The sequence below is a fragment of the Scyliorhinus torazame genome, chromosome 2, assembly GCF_047496885.1.
Source record: "Scyliorhinus torazame isolate Kashiwa2021f chromosome 2, sScyTor2.1, whole genome shotgun sequence".
NCBI classification, from domain to species: domain Eukaryota; kingdom Metazoa; phylum Chordata; class Chondrichthyes; order Carcharhiniformes; family Scyliorhinidae; genus Scyliorhinus; species Scyliorhinus torazame.
In genome coordinates this window covers 163007432-163024832 of record NC_092708.1, presented here as the reverse complement: position 1 = coordinate 163024832, position 17401 = coordinate 163007432, and positions in this window count along the sequence as shown.

The following is a 17401-nucleotide window of genomic DNA, read 5'->3' as shown; positions in this document are numbered from 1 at the left end:
TATGACCGTGAGGTGATCAAGGTCTGGAACATGGATGGCTGGAACCGTGGTTCGCAGAGTGTGATTTATGAGCGTCTGCACGGGAAACAACCCAGTGGACAGCGGGGATGCTCTGTACGCCAGCAGCACCAGGTTGAAGTCGGAGCCTGAGTCTGCAGCCTTGCATAGTAATCTCTTGACGATATGGACCCCTTTTCCGGCCTTCCCCTTTGACTGCGGGTTGTGGGGGCTGGAGGTTATGTGACGAAAGGTGTTTAGGCGGGCAAAATCAGACCAATCCTGGCTGTAAAAACAGGGACCATTGTCACTCATCACCGTGAGCGGTATCCCATGCCTGGCAAACGTTTCTTTGCATGCTTTAATCACCGCCTTCGACGTGAGGTCGGACAGTTTCACCACTTCAGGGTAATTGGAGAAGTAGTCGACCAGGAGGACATAGTCACGCCCCTTGGTGTGGAAAAGGTCGACACTGACTTTGGACCATGGGGAGGTCACTATCTCATGTTGCTGCAGAGTTTCTTTGGGTTGAGTTGGCTGAAATTTCTGACATGTGGGGCAGTTGAGGACCGTGTTGGCAAGTCCTGGCTGATGCCCGGCCAATAGACTGCCTCTCGAGTTCTGCGTCGACATTTCTCGACTCCCAGGTGACCCTCATGGAGTTGACCGAGCACCATAGCTCGCATGCTCTGCGGAATCACAATCCTATCGAGCTTCATGAGGATGCCGGCCACCACCGTCAGGTCGTCCTTGACGTTGTAAAACTGGGGAACTGGGGACACTGTCCCTTCTGCAAGCTATTCGTGAGGTGCTGCATCACACGCTGTAGCAGAGGATCCTTGGCCGTTTCCTCACGAATTTGGATGACCCTCTCATCAGTGACCGGAAGATTGGAGGCACACAATTGCACCTGCGCATCGATTTGTCAGACAAAGTCAGTTTGTTCACATGGTGTGGTGATAGACCTGTAAAGGGCATCTGCAACAATGAGTTCTTTGCCTGGCGTGTAGACAAGTTCAAAGTCATAGCGGCGTAGCTTGAGAAGGATTCGGTGTAACCGAGGCGTCACGTCATTCAAATCCTTCTGGATTATGTGGACTAGTGGCCTGTGGTCCGTCTCAACCGTGAATTTTGGGAGGCCATACACATAGTCGAGAAATTTGTCGATTCCTGTTAGGAGGTTGTGGTAGTATGTATTGGGGGTCATGTGGGACTGGAAGCCCTAATGTCATTGGCTGACAGATCCCGGGTCCTGGTTGGCCGTTGACCTCAAGCTCCGCCCTGAAGGCGGAGTATAAGAAGCCGGAGTCTTCCCCGGCAGGCCAGTTTACTATCGAGCTGCTGGGGAACAGACACGCTTAATAAAGCCTCATCGACTTCACTCTATTCGTCTCATGGAGTCTTTGTGCGCTACAATTTATTAAGCGTGCCTAAAAAGGACTATGGAGCTCAGGATCATTCCGGAATCCCTGAGGATCAGCCCCCACGCAGTGAACGCGGCAGCAGCCTTCAAACACTGGCAGACTTGCTTCCAGGCCTACATCAGAACGACCACCGGCCGAGTCTTAGACGAACAAAAACTGCAGGTCCTGCACTCGAGGGTGAGCACGGAGATTTTCACCCTCATTGAAGACACCGACGATTTCCAGACGGCGTTCACAGCACTCAGAAGTCTCTACGTTCGCCCAGTTAACCAAATCTACGCTCGCTACCAGCTCGCGACGAGACGGTAAGCTCCCGGAGAACCGATGGACGAATTCTACGCCGCGCTGCTGATTTTGGGACGAGCCTGCAGCTGCCCGTCGGTGAACGCAAACGAACACACGGACATGTTAATGCGCGATGCTTTTGTGGCAGGTATGCAATCCTCCCAAATCCGCCAAAGACTTCTAGAAAAAGAGTCGCTAGGACTCTCAGAGGCACGGGCCCTAGCAGCCTCCCTAGACGTGGCCGCGCGTAATACCCGCGTCTACGGCCCCGACCGCGCGGCAGGCCATTGGGCCCGTACGTACCCGTCGCGGCAAACCCCCTACCCCCCCCCCGGACACCCCACAGGCTTGCGCGGTCCAAACGCCGAGTCGCACCGGGGGCGCCCGCTGTTATTTCTGCGGCCAGGCGAAACACCCCCGACAGCACTGTCCGGCCCGCGCAGCCATCTGCAAAAGCTGCGGGAAAAAGGGTCATTATGCGGTTGTGTGCCGGTCCTGCGAGGTCGCCGCCGTCCCGGGAGCACAGGGAGCCCTGCAAGCAGTCTATGCGCCCCAACCCCCCCAGCACGCCATGTACGACCCGCAGGCGCAGCCGCTCTGGGTCCCGACCACCGCGGTCCCGGGAGAACTGGGAGCCCTGCACGCCGCCTACGCTCCCCAACCCCCCTCCCCGCAGCCCATGTATGACCCGCCGCCGGCGCTACCGCTTTGGGTCCCGGCCAACACGCTCCACGGAGAGGAGGGAGTTTTTCGCGTCCCTAACGCCACCCTAACCCCCGTCCCGCGCCCCACGCCTGACCCGCCGGCGCCACCTACTTGGACCCCGACCACCGCTGACCCCGGTGAGGGAGCTCCGCGCGGTCCTTGCGCTCGCGGCCCCACGCCTGACCCGCCGGCGCCGCAGACTTGGGCCCCGACCACCGCTGTCCCCGGTGAGGGAGCTCCGCGCGGTCCTAGCGCTCGCGGTCCTAGCGCTCGCGGTGAGGGAGCTCCGCGCGGTCCTAGCGCTCGCGGTCCTAGCGCTCCCAGCCCCCCCAGCACACCATGTGCGACCCGCAGACGCCGCCATTTTGGGTCCCGACCACCACGAGGGGAGGAGGGGCGCCGATGTGCGACCCGCAGACGCCGCCATTTTGGGTCCCGACCACCACAAGGGGAGGAGGGGCGCCGCCATTTTGGACCGCCCCAGACCTGTACGACGCATGGGGCGGCTATTTTGTCCACCCCCGCCGCCATCTTGTGACCCCCCAGCCACGTGCGATGTATGGGGGTGGCCATTTTGTTCATCCCCGACGCCATCTTGGACGGCAACAACGGACCCCACTCCACTACTACAACCACGGCTCGCTTCGATTACGCTCGATCAGGCTCGGGCCCCAGACACTCCAGACGACGACGACAACGGTCCTAATAAACGGCCACGAGACGCCATGCCTAGTCGACTCCGGGAGCACGGAAAGCTTTATACACCCCGACATGGTAAGACGCTGTTCCTTGACCACCTATCCCAGCGCACAAAAGATTTGCCTAGCTGCAGGATCCCACTCCGTACAGATCCAGGGATTCTGCATAGTTACCCTTACAGTGCACGGGAGGGAGTTCAAAAACTACAAACTTAACGTCCTTCCCCAACTCTGTGCCCCCACCTTGCTGGGATTAGATTTCCAATGTAATCTACAGAGCCTTACGTTCAAATTCGGCGGCCCCATACCCCCACTCACTATCTGCGGCCTCGCAACCCTCAAAGTGCAACCCCCGTCCTTGTTTGCGAACCTCACCCCGGATTGCAAACCCGTCGCCACTAGGAGCAGACGGTACAGCGCCCAGGACCGGACCTTCATTCGGTCCGAAGTCCAGCGGCTACTAAAGGAGGGCATAATCCAGGCCAGCAATAGTCCCTGGAGAGCGCAGGTGGTAGTAGTGAAGACAGGGGAGAAACAAAGGATGGTCATTGACTACAGCCAGACCATCAACAGGTACACACAACTAGACGCGTACCCTCTCCCCCGCATATCCGACATGGTCAATCGGATTGCCCAATATAAAGTCTTCTCCACCGTGGACCTCAAGTCCGCCTACCATCAGCTCCCCATCCGCCCAAGTGACCGCAAGTACACAGCCTTCGAGGCAGACGGGCGATTATACCATTTCCTACGGGTCCCTTTTGGCGTCACAAACGGGGTCTCGGTCTTCCAACGGGAGATGGACCGAATGGTTGATCAACATGGGTTGCGGGCCACGTTCCCGTATCTCGACAATGTAACCATCTGCGGCCACGATCAGCAGGACCACGACGCCAACCTCCAGAAATTCCTCCAGACCGCCAAAGCCTTGAACCTCACGTACAACGAGGACAAGTGCGTTTTTAGCACCGACCGGCTAGCCATTCTGGGCTACATAGTACGCAATGGGATAATAGGCCCCGACCCCGAACGTATGCGCGCACTCATGGAATTTCCCCTCCCGCACTGCCGAAAAGCCCTGAAACGCTGCTTGGGGTTCTTTTCGTACTACGCCCAGTGGGTCCCCCAGTACGCAGACAAGGCCCGCCCCCTAATACAGACCACGACCTTCCCTCTGTCGACAGAGGCTTGCCAGGCCTTCAGCCGCATCAAAGCGGATATCGCAAAGGCCACGATGCGCGCCATCGACGAGTCCCTCCCCTTCCAGGTCGAGAGCGACGCCTCCGACGTAGCTCTAGCGGCCACTCTTAACCAAGCGGGCAGACCCGTGGCCTTTTTCTCCCGAACCCTCCACGCCTCAGAAATCCGCCACTCCTCAGTGGAAAAGGAAGCCCAAGCCATAGTGGAAGCTGTGCGACATTGGAGGCATTACCTGGCCGGCAGGAGATTCACTCTCCTCACTGACCAACGGTCGGTAGCTTTCATGTTCGATAATGCACAGCGGGGCAAAATTAAAAATGACAAGATCTTAAGGTGGAGGATCGAGCTCTCCACCTTCAACTATGAGATCTTGTACCGTCCCGGAAAGCTGAACGAGCCGTCCGATGCCCTATCCCGCGGCACATGTGCCAACGCACAAATTAACCGCCTCCAAACCCTCCACGAGGACCTCTGCCACCCGGGGGTCACTTGGTTTTACCACTTCATCAAGTCCCGCAATCTCCCATACTCTTTAGAGGAGGTCCGTACAGTCACAAGGGACTGCCACATCTGCGCGGAATGCAAGCCGCAATTTTTCAGGCCAGATGGAGCGCACCTGATTAAGGCTTCCTGCCCCTTTGAACGCCTCCGTCTCGATTTCAAAGGGCCCCTCCCCTCCACCGACCGCAACGCATATTTTCTTAATGTAGTGGACGAATACCCCCGCTTCCCTTTTGCCATTCCCTGCTCTGACATGACCGCGGCCACAGTCATTAAAGCCCTGAACAGCATCTTCACACTGTTCGGTTACCCCGCATACGTCCACAGCGACAGGGGGTCCTCTTTCATGAGTGACGAGCTGCGCCAGTTCCTGCTCAGCAAGGGCATAGCCTCAAGCAGGACGACCAGTTACAACCCCCGGGGGAATGGGCAAGTAGAAAGGGAGAACGGCACGGTCTGGAAGGCCGTCCTACTGACCCTACGGTCCAGGAATCTCCCAGTTTCACGGTGGCAGGAGGTCCTCCCGGACGCTCTCCATTCCATCCGGTCGTTTTTATGTACGAGCACTAATCAAACGCCTCACGAGCGTCTCCTTGTCTTCCCTAGGAGGTCCTCCTCTGGAACGTCGCTGCCGACCTGGCTGGCGGCCCCAGGACCCATCCTGCTCCGAAAGCATGTGCGGGCACATAAGGCGGACCCGTTGGTCGAAAGGGTTCACCTCCTCCACGCAAACCCCCAGTACGCCTACGTGGAGTACCCCGATGGCCGACAGGACACGGTCTCCCTGCGGGATCTGGCGCCCGCCGGCACCACGCACACCCCCCCGACACCATCAACCCAACCCCCCCCCTTCCTGCCACCGCCGCACCCTGCAACCGCCCCCTTCCCAGGAGGATCAGTCCCCCTCCCTTTTGCACCGACAGCTGAAACCGTACGGCTCCTGGAGGCGACAACACTGGTACAAGCACCACCACCACCGCCGGGGCCGAGGCGATCGACACGGACGACCAGACCGCCCGACCGACTCGTGGCGTCGATGTAACACAAATATGGACTGTTCACAAGAACATTTTGCTTTTCTTCCTATACCCTCAGTAAATAGTTGCAACAGGACAAAATTGTCCAATACTGTATTGCCATGTGAATGTTTTATCCTCCCAGGACCAGCCCTGTAAACCCTTACCACCATACGAAGCATCACCCCGCCGGGTTCATTTTTGACAAGGGGTGAATGTGGTAGTATGTATTGGGGGTCATGTGGGACTGGAAGCCCTAATGTCATTGGCTGACAGATCCCGGGTCCTGGTTGGCCGTTGACCTCAAGCTCCGCCCTGAAGGCGGAGTATAAGAAGCCGGAGTCTTCCCCCGCAGGCCAGTTTACTATCGAGCTGCTGGGGAACAGACACGCTTAATAAAGCCTCATCGACTTCACTCTGTTCGTCTCATGGAGTCTTTGTGCGCGACAGAGGTCCAGGCATTCCTTCTCGATCTGTGCATACCGTTGCTCAGTGGGCATCATGGCTCTGGAGGCATACGCAACTGGGGCCCATGAGGAGGAGTCAGCCTGTTGGAGGAGCACTGCCCCAATACCGTCCTGGCTCACGTCAGTGGATATTTTGGTCTCTTTGGTAGGGCCGAAGAACGCCAGAACCGGGGCTGTGGTGTGTTTTGTCCTGAGCTCACTCCATTTGTTCTCATGAGTGGGCAGCCACTGGAATTCCGTCGACTTTTTGACGAGATGGCGGAGGGCTGTGGTGTGTGCCGCTATGTTGGGAATGAACTTCCCGAGGAAGTTGACCATCCCTAGAAATCGAAGGACCGCATTCTTGCCCTCTGTGGTCTTCATAGCGTTGATCGCCGAGACCTTGTCAGCATCTGGCCGCACGCCTTGCTGCGAGAGGTGGTCACCAAAGAATTTGATTTCTGATTGACCGAACGAGCACTTGGTTCTGTTGAGTCGGACGCCATGCTCATGGATTCTGTGGAATACCTGCTTGAGGAGATCGATGTGTTCTTGAGGAGTTGTGGACCAGATTATGACATCGTCAACATACACATGCACCCCCTCGATACCCTCCATCACCTGTTCCATGATGCGGTGACATACCTCTGAGGCAGAGATGATGCCAAAAGGCATCCGGTTGTAGCAGTAGCGACCGAACGGGGTGTTGAATGTGCACAGCTTGCAACTGGATGCATCCAGCTGTATTTGCCAGAACCCCTTGTAGGCGTCCAGCTTCGTAAAGAGTTTGGCATGAGCCATCTCGCTGGTCAACTCCTCTCGTTTTGGTATCGGGTAATGTTCCCTCATGATGTTGCGTTTTAAATCCTTGGGGTCGATGCAGATTCGAAGCTCCCCTGACGGCTTCTTGACGCAGACCATGGAGCTGACCCAGTCCGTGGTTTCTGTGACCTTTGATGTGATGCCTTGGTCCTGGAGGTCCTGTAACTGCTGCTTGAGGCGGTCCTTGAGGGGTGCCGGCACCCGACGTGGTGCGTGGATCACAGGGGTGGCGTTTGGTTTGAGCAGGATTTTATATTGGTCTGGGAGTGTGCCCATTCCGTCGAACACGCTGTGGTACTGCGCGATGATGTCATCAATTTCAGCCTGGAAGTTCTCATCAGGTGAGGCCGTTGCCTGTGAGGATGACATGGTGTGGACTCGCTGAACCAAGTTCAGGGGTTTGCAGGCCCGAGCACCGAGCAGGGATGCTCTGTCAGGCCCAACGATCTCAAATCGCAGTGTCGCTTTAAATGACTTATTGAAAACTCTGAGTTGGCATGAGACACTGGCAGCTATGGCATTGCCATTGTAGTCAAGGAGCTGGCAGGCCGGTGGAAGAATGCCTGGTCTGACGCGGATGGTGTCGAGATCGGATTTGGAGATGAGGTTCGCCAATGCACCGGTGTCCAGGTTGAATCGGATGCGAGCCTTGTTGACTGTGAGGATAGCGCACCACTCGTCGTCGGGATCCACGCTGAGGATCGGGAGGTGTGTCGCTGTCTTGGAGAAAGGCAGCACGTGCTTCGTAATGATGCCCACCCTATATGGAGATTTGAGGCACGCAGCATCAGGATCTGTTGGGCTGTCAGGGTCGGAGTCTGGCATGGCCTACTGTATTGATCAGACGCTTCTGCGCCGCGGCTGGGATCGCTGGATGCTGGGCAGTGGAGCAGATCTGCAAAGGGCTGCGTAGTGGCCAAGCTTGCCACATGTAGACCCCGCCGTGATTTTGCCAGACATTGCCGCTTTAAATGGGCGGAGCCACAATTTGGACACGTCATGACGTCATCGTCAGCGCGTTCCGTGCGCCATCGCGCATGCGCAGTACGGTCGAACAATGTATGCACCTGCGCAGTCTGGTCGTCGGTCTCGCCGTCCCCTCGGTCGTGGCGCGCGTGTGCTGTGGCCCGGGAAAAGCGTGCGGAATGGCCACTCTCGTCGATACTTAAGCCCTGCATTTGTGCGATAGCCTGCACCCGTTCCGCCTCGTGGGAGGTTAGCTTTGCCGTTTCTGCCGCCCTGATGTGGGAGTACCGATTGTTAGCATGTTCGTGGAGAATGCACGTTTCGATGGGGAAGGTGAGGGTGAGCTGCTTGACTTTCAGGAGCTGCTGGCGAAGGGAATCGGAGTGGATCCCGAAAACGATCTGATCCCGGATCATGGAATCAGTGGTCGAGTCATAGTTACATGACTGCGCGAGGATGCGGAGATGTGTCAGAAAGGATTGAAAAGGTTCATCCTTACCCTGAAGCCTCTGCTGGAAAACGTACCGTTCAAAGCTCTCATTCACCGCAATGTCGCAGTGGCTGTCGAACTTCAGTGGGACTGTTTTAAATGTTGTCTTGTCTTCGCCTTCAGCGAATGTAAGGGAGTTGTAGATGTGAATGACGTGGTCCCCCGCGGTGGAGAGGAATAGTGCAATTTTCCTGGCGTCCGATGTGCCCTCAAGATCCGTGGCTTCGAGATAGAGTTGGAACATTTGTTTGAAGATCCTCCAATTTGCACCGAGGTTGCCGGCGATGCGGAGCTGTGGAGGAGGGCGGACGTTTTCCATGCCACCGGATGGCTGTTTGCTGGTCAGCGCTGATTCACTCAAGGTAGGCCCACCAAATTTTCAGCATCACTCAGCTGGTACCATGATGTGTTGGGTAGGCTGGGTCGATGTGGACTGCACTTGACGCTGTGTAGCGAGAGACAGACCTCCAACACTTGATAAAATGCAACACAATTTTATTCAACATCCAAACTATTATACATGTTCAACTGTGGGTCGACACTATGCTGGCTTGACTGGAGACCTGACACAAGCCTGACCCGACTAACTTAGCTACCACATGGTGTAGGCACTGGCTAGCTCACGAGCTCTCACTGTCTCAGAGGCTGGGTCCCGAGAGAGCGGGAAAACTGGTGCCCTCTGGCTTTATAGTGGTCGTGTCCTGTCTGGTGATTGGCTGCTCTGTTCTGTGTGCTTACTGGTCATCCTGTGTGTCAATCACTGCCTGTCTGCACTCCATTGTATACATAGATGTATATTATGACACTGTCCACATGCAATGTGTGCCAGAAGTACCAAAAGAGGAGATAATAGCTATTGAAATATCACCCAGACCAGGGCATTCTGTGGGAGCTGATTTACACACACACAATCAAAATGGTAGCTCATATTGGGAGACTACCACTCAAAGTTTCATTTTACTTGAAAGGTGCAGAACTCCAATAAGTTCCCTTTTATCCAAAAAGTGAGGAGCTACAACAATCATCCCAGTCGGACAAGTTCTGTTCACTGAGCAAAGGGCCTCCTGAAAGAACATGTGACAATGGACCCAGTTCACCACAAGAGAAGTTAAGGGATTCATTGAACAGAATGGGTTCAATATCATTACCTCATCATCCCAGGACCCAAGGAGAAAGAGATTTATAGAAAGATATGGCCAGATGGCCAAAGGAACCCTGATGAAATGCAAATGATGAAGGTAGTCCCACACTTTACCTTATTATCAACCTGATCTACATCTCTCAAGAGTGATATGAAATCGGCTGCACAGCTGTTGAATGGAACAGAAGATAAGACAACTCTGTGAAGCAAGATACTTTTTCCAAGTGACCAGGAGGAAGTAAAGCAACAACTCACTGTTGCACAGATAGAAGGAGGTCAACGTTTCGACAAACACGCTAAATCCCTCTCTGAGCTGCTGATCGGACAAGCTGCACATGTGCAGCATTCCATCATGAAAACCTGGGACTCAGCAAAAGTTGAAGGTGAAGCTGAGACTTCGAGGTCATACATCATTGAGACTGGAACAGGTGAGCAAACGAGAAGGAAGAGAGTCCATATTCAACCTACACCTGAGCTGACAAAGCACAAAAGATCATCATTACACCAGTAACATGACTAACCAGCAAGACAACAGCATATCCAACAAAAGGTGCAATACCAACAATATCACCAGCAAGTGATGCAACATTAGCAACTTCAAACACAACTAGACTATCAGGAGCAACACGAGCTGCATCACCAGTGCAGCATGCCAACTCACACTGAGAAAGGTGACTAAATCTAGAAGATGGAGGCATAACTTCCTACCAGTCAATACGATAATAACATAGTCTGCAGGTTTCAAGAAGGCAGCCCACCAGCACCTTCTCAAGGGCAATTGAGGATGGGTAATAAATGCTTGTGATGAATATCACACTGATCACAAAACCAGATGAAGTCAAAATGGTACAAATAAAGCCTGTAATTTCCATTCGGAATCCCTAAAACCCATTGGGATGGAAACATAACAAATAGAATTCTGAATAAGACTTAAATAGTTCAAACTACCCCAAACAACGAATGTAATACGAAGAGAATAAATTGTACGCCAGGATCTTCAGTTGATAAACAAAAATTCTTCCTATCAAAAAACATCATGAGTAAAAGCATAGCAAGAGATAACATGGTGCTGAACAACTATTCGTCTGGCCGTATTTCAAGATGTATTGACACCAGCGCCGCAATTAAATACTGATAACAGGTCCTGTGAAGGTCACCATCCTTAAAATAAGAATAATCCGACAAATGTGAATAACCATCTTTGAAATGGCCCACTACAGACTAGTTCAGTTACGGTTAAAAAGGTGCCAGGCTATCACCGTCCTTAAAAAAATATATAAATCCATAAATGTGAATAGCTGTCTCTAAGACAGGCTGTTTAATACAGAGATAAGGAACATCAGGCTATTCTAGAGAAAAGGTAGGAAAATGTACAAAAAGACACCGATTCGAACGAACCTGGGGGATTTTCACAGTAACTTCATTGCAATGTTAATGCAAGCCTACTTGTGACAATAAAGATTCTTATTATTATTATAAATGAATTTTTAAAAATACATTTTGAGAAAAGAAAACAAGGTACACAGACCGTCAGTTTCAGTATAAAAGTTGATTGTTAATTTTTTTCAAAAAAGTTAACAATTGAAACGGTTGGATTGATTATAAAGGCATTTTTTTCCAGAGGTGTAAATATTGTTATATTTTTCATAACCAGTTTGTGATGTTATGCATAAGCAATCGTGTAAATAGTAATATGTACAACCTCCAACCAGCAGGTGGCGGTAGAGAATAATAACATGACACTGTTACCTCTGGAGATGGTCTTTGTAGTGGGTAGTCACAATTGTAGTAGCTCTTCGATAATTTATAATAGTTAGTAGATTTTGATAATTTTCTTATGGTTATCTAATCCACGTTGTTGTTTAACAATAAACATCTAACTAGTCACAAACTAAACGTTCTCTAGTGCACTTATTCCAACCTGCCAAGCACCAGAACGTAACAAAGTTAGGAACTAATTGTTATGGGATGTACATCCAGGATGCTATACTTACTGCTGCACTGCAGCCACACACCATGCAACAATGGATGGGTTTCTCCATCCACCAGCCGTCTGTTTCTCGGTGGTACGCCATTCGCTCGTGGCGGAATTCTGTCTTCCCATCACTTGTCAATGGGATTTCCCATTGAAGCCACCCCACCAGGAAACCCATGGGTGGGGGTCTGCTCCCTGTAGGCACAGAGAATCCTGGTGACTGGAGAATTCCGGATAGTGTATCAGTCTACCAGCCATATGGGGAACTGCCAGAAACACACTCGATGAAACTCCAGTATTTTGTGTTTAGAAGTGTGATTATTTGGGGCTTATGGTAACCAGAAGACATAACAACCAGCAAAGACCAGTTAGAGTGAATGCTGTTGCGTATCATAGAATTTACCGTCGAGAAGGAGGCCATTTGGTCCATTGAGTCTGCATCGGCCCTTGGAAGGAGCACCCTATCCAAGCCCACGCCTCCACCCCTATCCCCGTAACCAAGTAACCCTACCTTTTCTTTTCATTTTCAATTTAGAGTACCCAATTATTTTTTCCAATTAAGGAGCAATTTAGCATGGCCAATCCACCTACTCTGCACATCTTTGGGTTATGGGGGTGAGACCCACGCAGACACTGGGTGAATGTGCAAACTCCACACAGACAGTGACCTGGGGCCAGGAGTGAATCAGGGTCATCATAGAATTTACAGTGCAGAAAGGAGGCCATTCGGCCCATCGAGTTTACACCGGCCCTTGGAAAGAGCACCCACCCAAGCCCACACCGCCCCTCTATCCCCATAACCTCACCCAACCTTTTTGGACACCGGGCACCGTGCCACCCTTTCAGGGGCGATCGGTTGATAGGGTCACATGGTGTGAGAAAACTGCCCGAGGTGGAGGGTTCAGCCTTGCAAATGCCAACTTTTGCCTCCGATCGATTCTGGACACTGGCCAGCTGCAACTCTGTATGTTGTAAATAAACGTTGGCTGTTTCATACCAAGCAGGTGAGTCAAAGTTATTACAGATGGTGTGGCACTTAACCTATGTGTACAGTTTTCATACATTATCAGAATCTAAATATTTTGAACCAATCAGAAAAGTTACTTTCCTCACAGATAATGACCAGAGCACAATGAATATTGGAAAATGGGCCAAATCGGAGTCCATGCCTATTAAGAAACATGCACGAGTTTCCTCCACAAATTAGGTCAAAAATTATAATGTCCTTTTGTTAAACTGTGTCATTATTTTCTCATTATCCTGTGCTTCAAAATGAAAATAGTTCTATTTGCTGATAATTCCACTGCTGTATGAGAGCATTTCGAGGTCCCTGGTGGTTTGACTCTAAAATCACAAAATACCGAAAAGTCTGATAGAAAACGAATACGAATGCACATTGATATTTAATTATCTATCTGACTGATCGATCGATCCCTCTGTCAATGTTCCCCTCTAAAAATAGTTAAAATATTGGAAAAACATTACAGTCCGCAGTTTCCTAAGTGATTACCCACCCCGCCACATGCACTCAAATTAGAATATCACAATTATTTTAAAATAGCGAATCGCACAGTTCAAGTGTATCTGTGAGCTTTCTTCTAATTTGGCTTGTAAATGGAGAAAAGAAAAGTGAAATGTCTCCAGCTTACGGTAGATCTTTTTCTGTCCTGCATGGAAGGCACTGAGCCCTGCTGAGTCAAAGATCTACAGGTACTGGATGTGTTCAATGCCTCGTCCAAGAGACCATTCTTAAAGTTCTTGGGCTTGATTCTCCATTTCTGTGGCTAAGCGCCGGCTCCAACAGAGGATCCGTGGTATTTCACGACGGGAAAATCGGCACAAAACCCTCACTGATTCCAGTACCAGTGAGGGGCTAGCATCGAGCTGCGTGAAACACCCACGGATCGCTCTGAAAACGGGCGGTGAATCGCTGGGTCTCGGGCTGCGCATGCGTAGGGATGACAGGCTGCAGCTGCGCACGCCTATACCCCCACACCTCCCGCAGACGCACCGATCGTGTGTGACCTGAACGACATCTTCAGGATGCCGAAGCACCGCTCGATAATGCCCCTGATCGCTGTTTGAGCTTTGTCGTGGCTGGTTTCTGGATCAGTCTGCGGCCACCGGATAGGCGTCATCAGCCACGACTGCAGTGGGTAACCCCTGTTGCCCAATGGGGGTGCACCACAAAGAAGCCAGGAACCGTCAAGTGTGCCAGGATGAAGAGCCATGCACACTGCCCGGGTATCGGGCGCAATGTGCATGATGTGCAGCTCATGGTCATACACACTAGTTGCACGTTCATCGAGTGTAACCCCTTTTGGTTTGTATAGAATGGCCTGTCAGCTGCAGGTATTCGTAGGCAACATGCATCCTGTCGATCACTCCCTGGACCAGGGACATTTCGGCGATTGGACCCCGCTGCCTGGACTTGGTCCACATTGAAGTGTATATAGTGTGCCGATTGGGCATTTTGGGCCACCATGATGGCGCAGATGCAACGAGCTCTGTAAGATTCCGGACAGGTCCTGACTCATGCCTGGAAGGACCCTGTGGCGTAGAAGTTCAGGGCATAGAGGTTCAGGGTGACCATCACCTTGATGGCCACAGGAGCAGGTGTCCTCCCCCATTCCCACATGGTGCTAGGTGTGCCATGATCTGGCAGATATGTCACTCTGTCCCCCTGCTCAACCTGAAAATTCAGCGGCATGCCTGGCCTGGCTGGTCCTAGAGTGACAGGCTCTGTCTGTACATGCGAGATCTCATGCAGCGCCTCCTTTGCACGCAGGGGGTGAAAGGCTGACATGTTAGCGTGGTGCGTCCCCCCGTGCCCAACCAGATCCACCAGGCTACATGGTGTCCCCGATTGGCACTGAGGAACCTGCCCCTGCATGTCATCCCATCTACCCCATCCCCGCACCCCCATCCCTGGGGCCTCAGGTGCTACGCGCCCATCCCTGCTGCCAAGGGTACTGTCGCCCTTGCCAGCCACATACTCCGGTGCTCCCTGAAGGAGGTTACTGTGGGCATTGCCCTTAGGTGGGCCACGCAATGTACTGCCGGGGGGTGGCGGCTGGTTAGTAGTTTGGTCCACATTGAAGTGGATGTCTTGTGCCAACTGAGCATTTAGGGCCTCCATGATGGTGCGGATGCACCTGTGCACCGAGTTCTGTGAGATTCCGGACAGGTTTGCTCTCGGCACCTGGAAGGACTCATTGGCGTAGAAGTTCAGGGCAACCATCACCTTGAAGGCCACCAGGAGTTGCCCACCCCCATTTCCCCATGGTGCCAGGAAGGGGGGGGGGGTGGTAATATGGAGGAGGGTGGGATGTAGTGGTGGAGGCTGGGGTGCAGGCGTGGTGGCCTGGAGGGTGGAATGCGGGGGTGGCTGGGTGGCTCACCCTTAAGGCCGGTGGCACTCTGCAGAACCACGAGCGGCAGTGGGTGGTCAGTGGTTGCGCAGCAAGATGGCTTTCTTGCAGGCTGCGGCAGTGTCCGTGCCTGGACACCGCCCCAGTCCCAAGAGAGATCATCCCGGCCCTCTGGCTCATCCCCCACTACTCGCCGGCCCTGCCAGGCCCCCAGCCAGCCCGGCCAGCGTCAGGACCGGCAGCCCACAGTCGCACCTCTGCATGTTCTACCTCCTCTCTCTCTCTCATCATCACCTGCTATCCAATTTTTAAAAGCATAAGTGAACCTCGCCATCGGGAATTCCACTAGTGGGGGGCAGAGAATCGCGGTGGCCCCGGAGAATAGCAGGTCAGGCACGCTAATGATGTGTGTTATAACCTGCCTGCTTACCATTGGCTGGGGACTAATGACAATCCCACACTCCTGTGGGAGTATGAGCTTCCCCAGTGAGGGGGGGGGGGGGGGGGGGGCGGAGAAATCATTAGCAGACTCCCTGTATAAATAAAGCTGGCCAGTTTGGAACCAGCAGGAAGGAGTAAGCAGCAAGCAAAGTTGCTGCTGCTGTTGTATATATATATATGTTATTGTAAATAAATGTTATTTCTTTGCATCCTTAAAACTCGTGCTGGATTCTTCGTGGCCCTCACAAAACTGGCGACGAGGGTTAAAGTGAATAGCTGTCTACACTGCTGAAGCCACCTCCCTGGATTTTTGTTGAATACAGGTTGGAAGTTGTTTTCTATTATACCGTGCCTCTGTATGGATGTTTGGATGTTTTTGATGCTGCGCTGGAAAGCTGGAACCAGTACGCACAACGGATGTGTTACTATTTCCGGGCAAACAACATCACCGAAAACGAGCGCCAGGTGGTCATATTGCTCACTGCCTGCATATGTTTGGGGTGATTAGGAGCCTTATGTACCCAGCTGCGCTGGACACCAAAACGTTTGATGAACTTGTGAACTTAGTGGGGCAACATTTTAACCCAACCCCGTCCATGATAGTCTAACGTTACCAGTTTAATACCGCTGAGAGGACCCCAGGAGAATCCCTTGCCGACTTTCTATCCTAGTTACGCAGGATTGCGGAGTACTGTGACTGTGGTGAGACCTTGTCATTGGATAGACATATGGACAATAAGGGAATTGTGTAAATGGGCTTTAGAGTGGTTTCACAGGTCGGCGCAACATTGAGGGCTGAAGGGCCTGTACTGTGCTGTAATGTTCTATGTTCTATGTTGTCAGAAATGTTACGCGACCGTTTGGTTTGCGGTATTAACAATGCGGCCACCCAGAGAAAGTTGTTAGCTGAGCCAACATTGACTTTTCAACAGGCCATTCAAATAGTATTTTCCCGCGAGAGCGCAGAACAAGGAGTTCAGGAGCTACAGGGAATGGAGGTGCATGCTTTGAGGCGCAACCCCTTCCATCCGAAAACGTCCCCCCGCACTCCTGTAGTACCTTGGGCGAGGCGATGTCCGGATCGACGCCAGTGGCTGTCGGACATTCCTCCCCGAAGGGAGCCTTCTCTAGAACCAATGGATGAGGAGTCATGTCCGTGTCAGACTTGTAGGCGCCGACCCCATCGCGGATGTCGGTCCTGGGGGCACCAGAGGCGCTGTCATTCCGACCGAACCTGGGGCCAGCCCAGGGGCCGTACCTTCCATGTGGATGAACCTGCAGCGACTACTCCTGAGGACGTGGAGACGGAGGACGACTGCCTGTAGTTGCATTGTGTGGCAGCTCCCCGTGTGGCCCCCATTAAGGTGACAGTATGGGTCAATGGTCACCCACTTGAGATGGAGTTGGACACTGGCGCAGCGGTCTCCGTGATCGCCCAGAGGACATTCGACCACATCAAGCAGGGTATACAGACCCTTACAATAACTGACACACAGGCCAGGTTGGCCACCTATATGGGGGAACCATTGGATATTGCAGGGACTACGATGACCCCTGTAGTTTATGGACGCCAGGAGGGGTGTTTCCCACTTATCGTGGTGCGCAGCCGGGGGCCCAGCCTGTTGGGCCGGGACAGGTTGCGCCATTTGCTGTTGCAGTAGCAGCACATCCTCCAAAACGTTTCTGGACTGAGGTGCTAGGACGATACCCAGATGTATTCCAGTCTGGTTTGTGGAAAATAAAAGGGGCCGTAGCCCGTATCCAAGTCAAACCAGGAGCCACGCCGCGCTATTTCCGGGCACGCCTGGTGCCTTACGCCTTGCTCGAGAAGCTAGAAGGGGAGCTCACTCGTTTGGAGTCTTTGGGTATTATCAGGCCTGTCCATTTCGCTGACTGGGCAGCACCAATTGTACCTGTAATGAA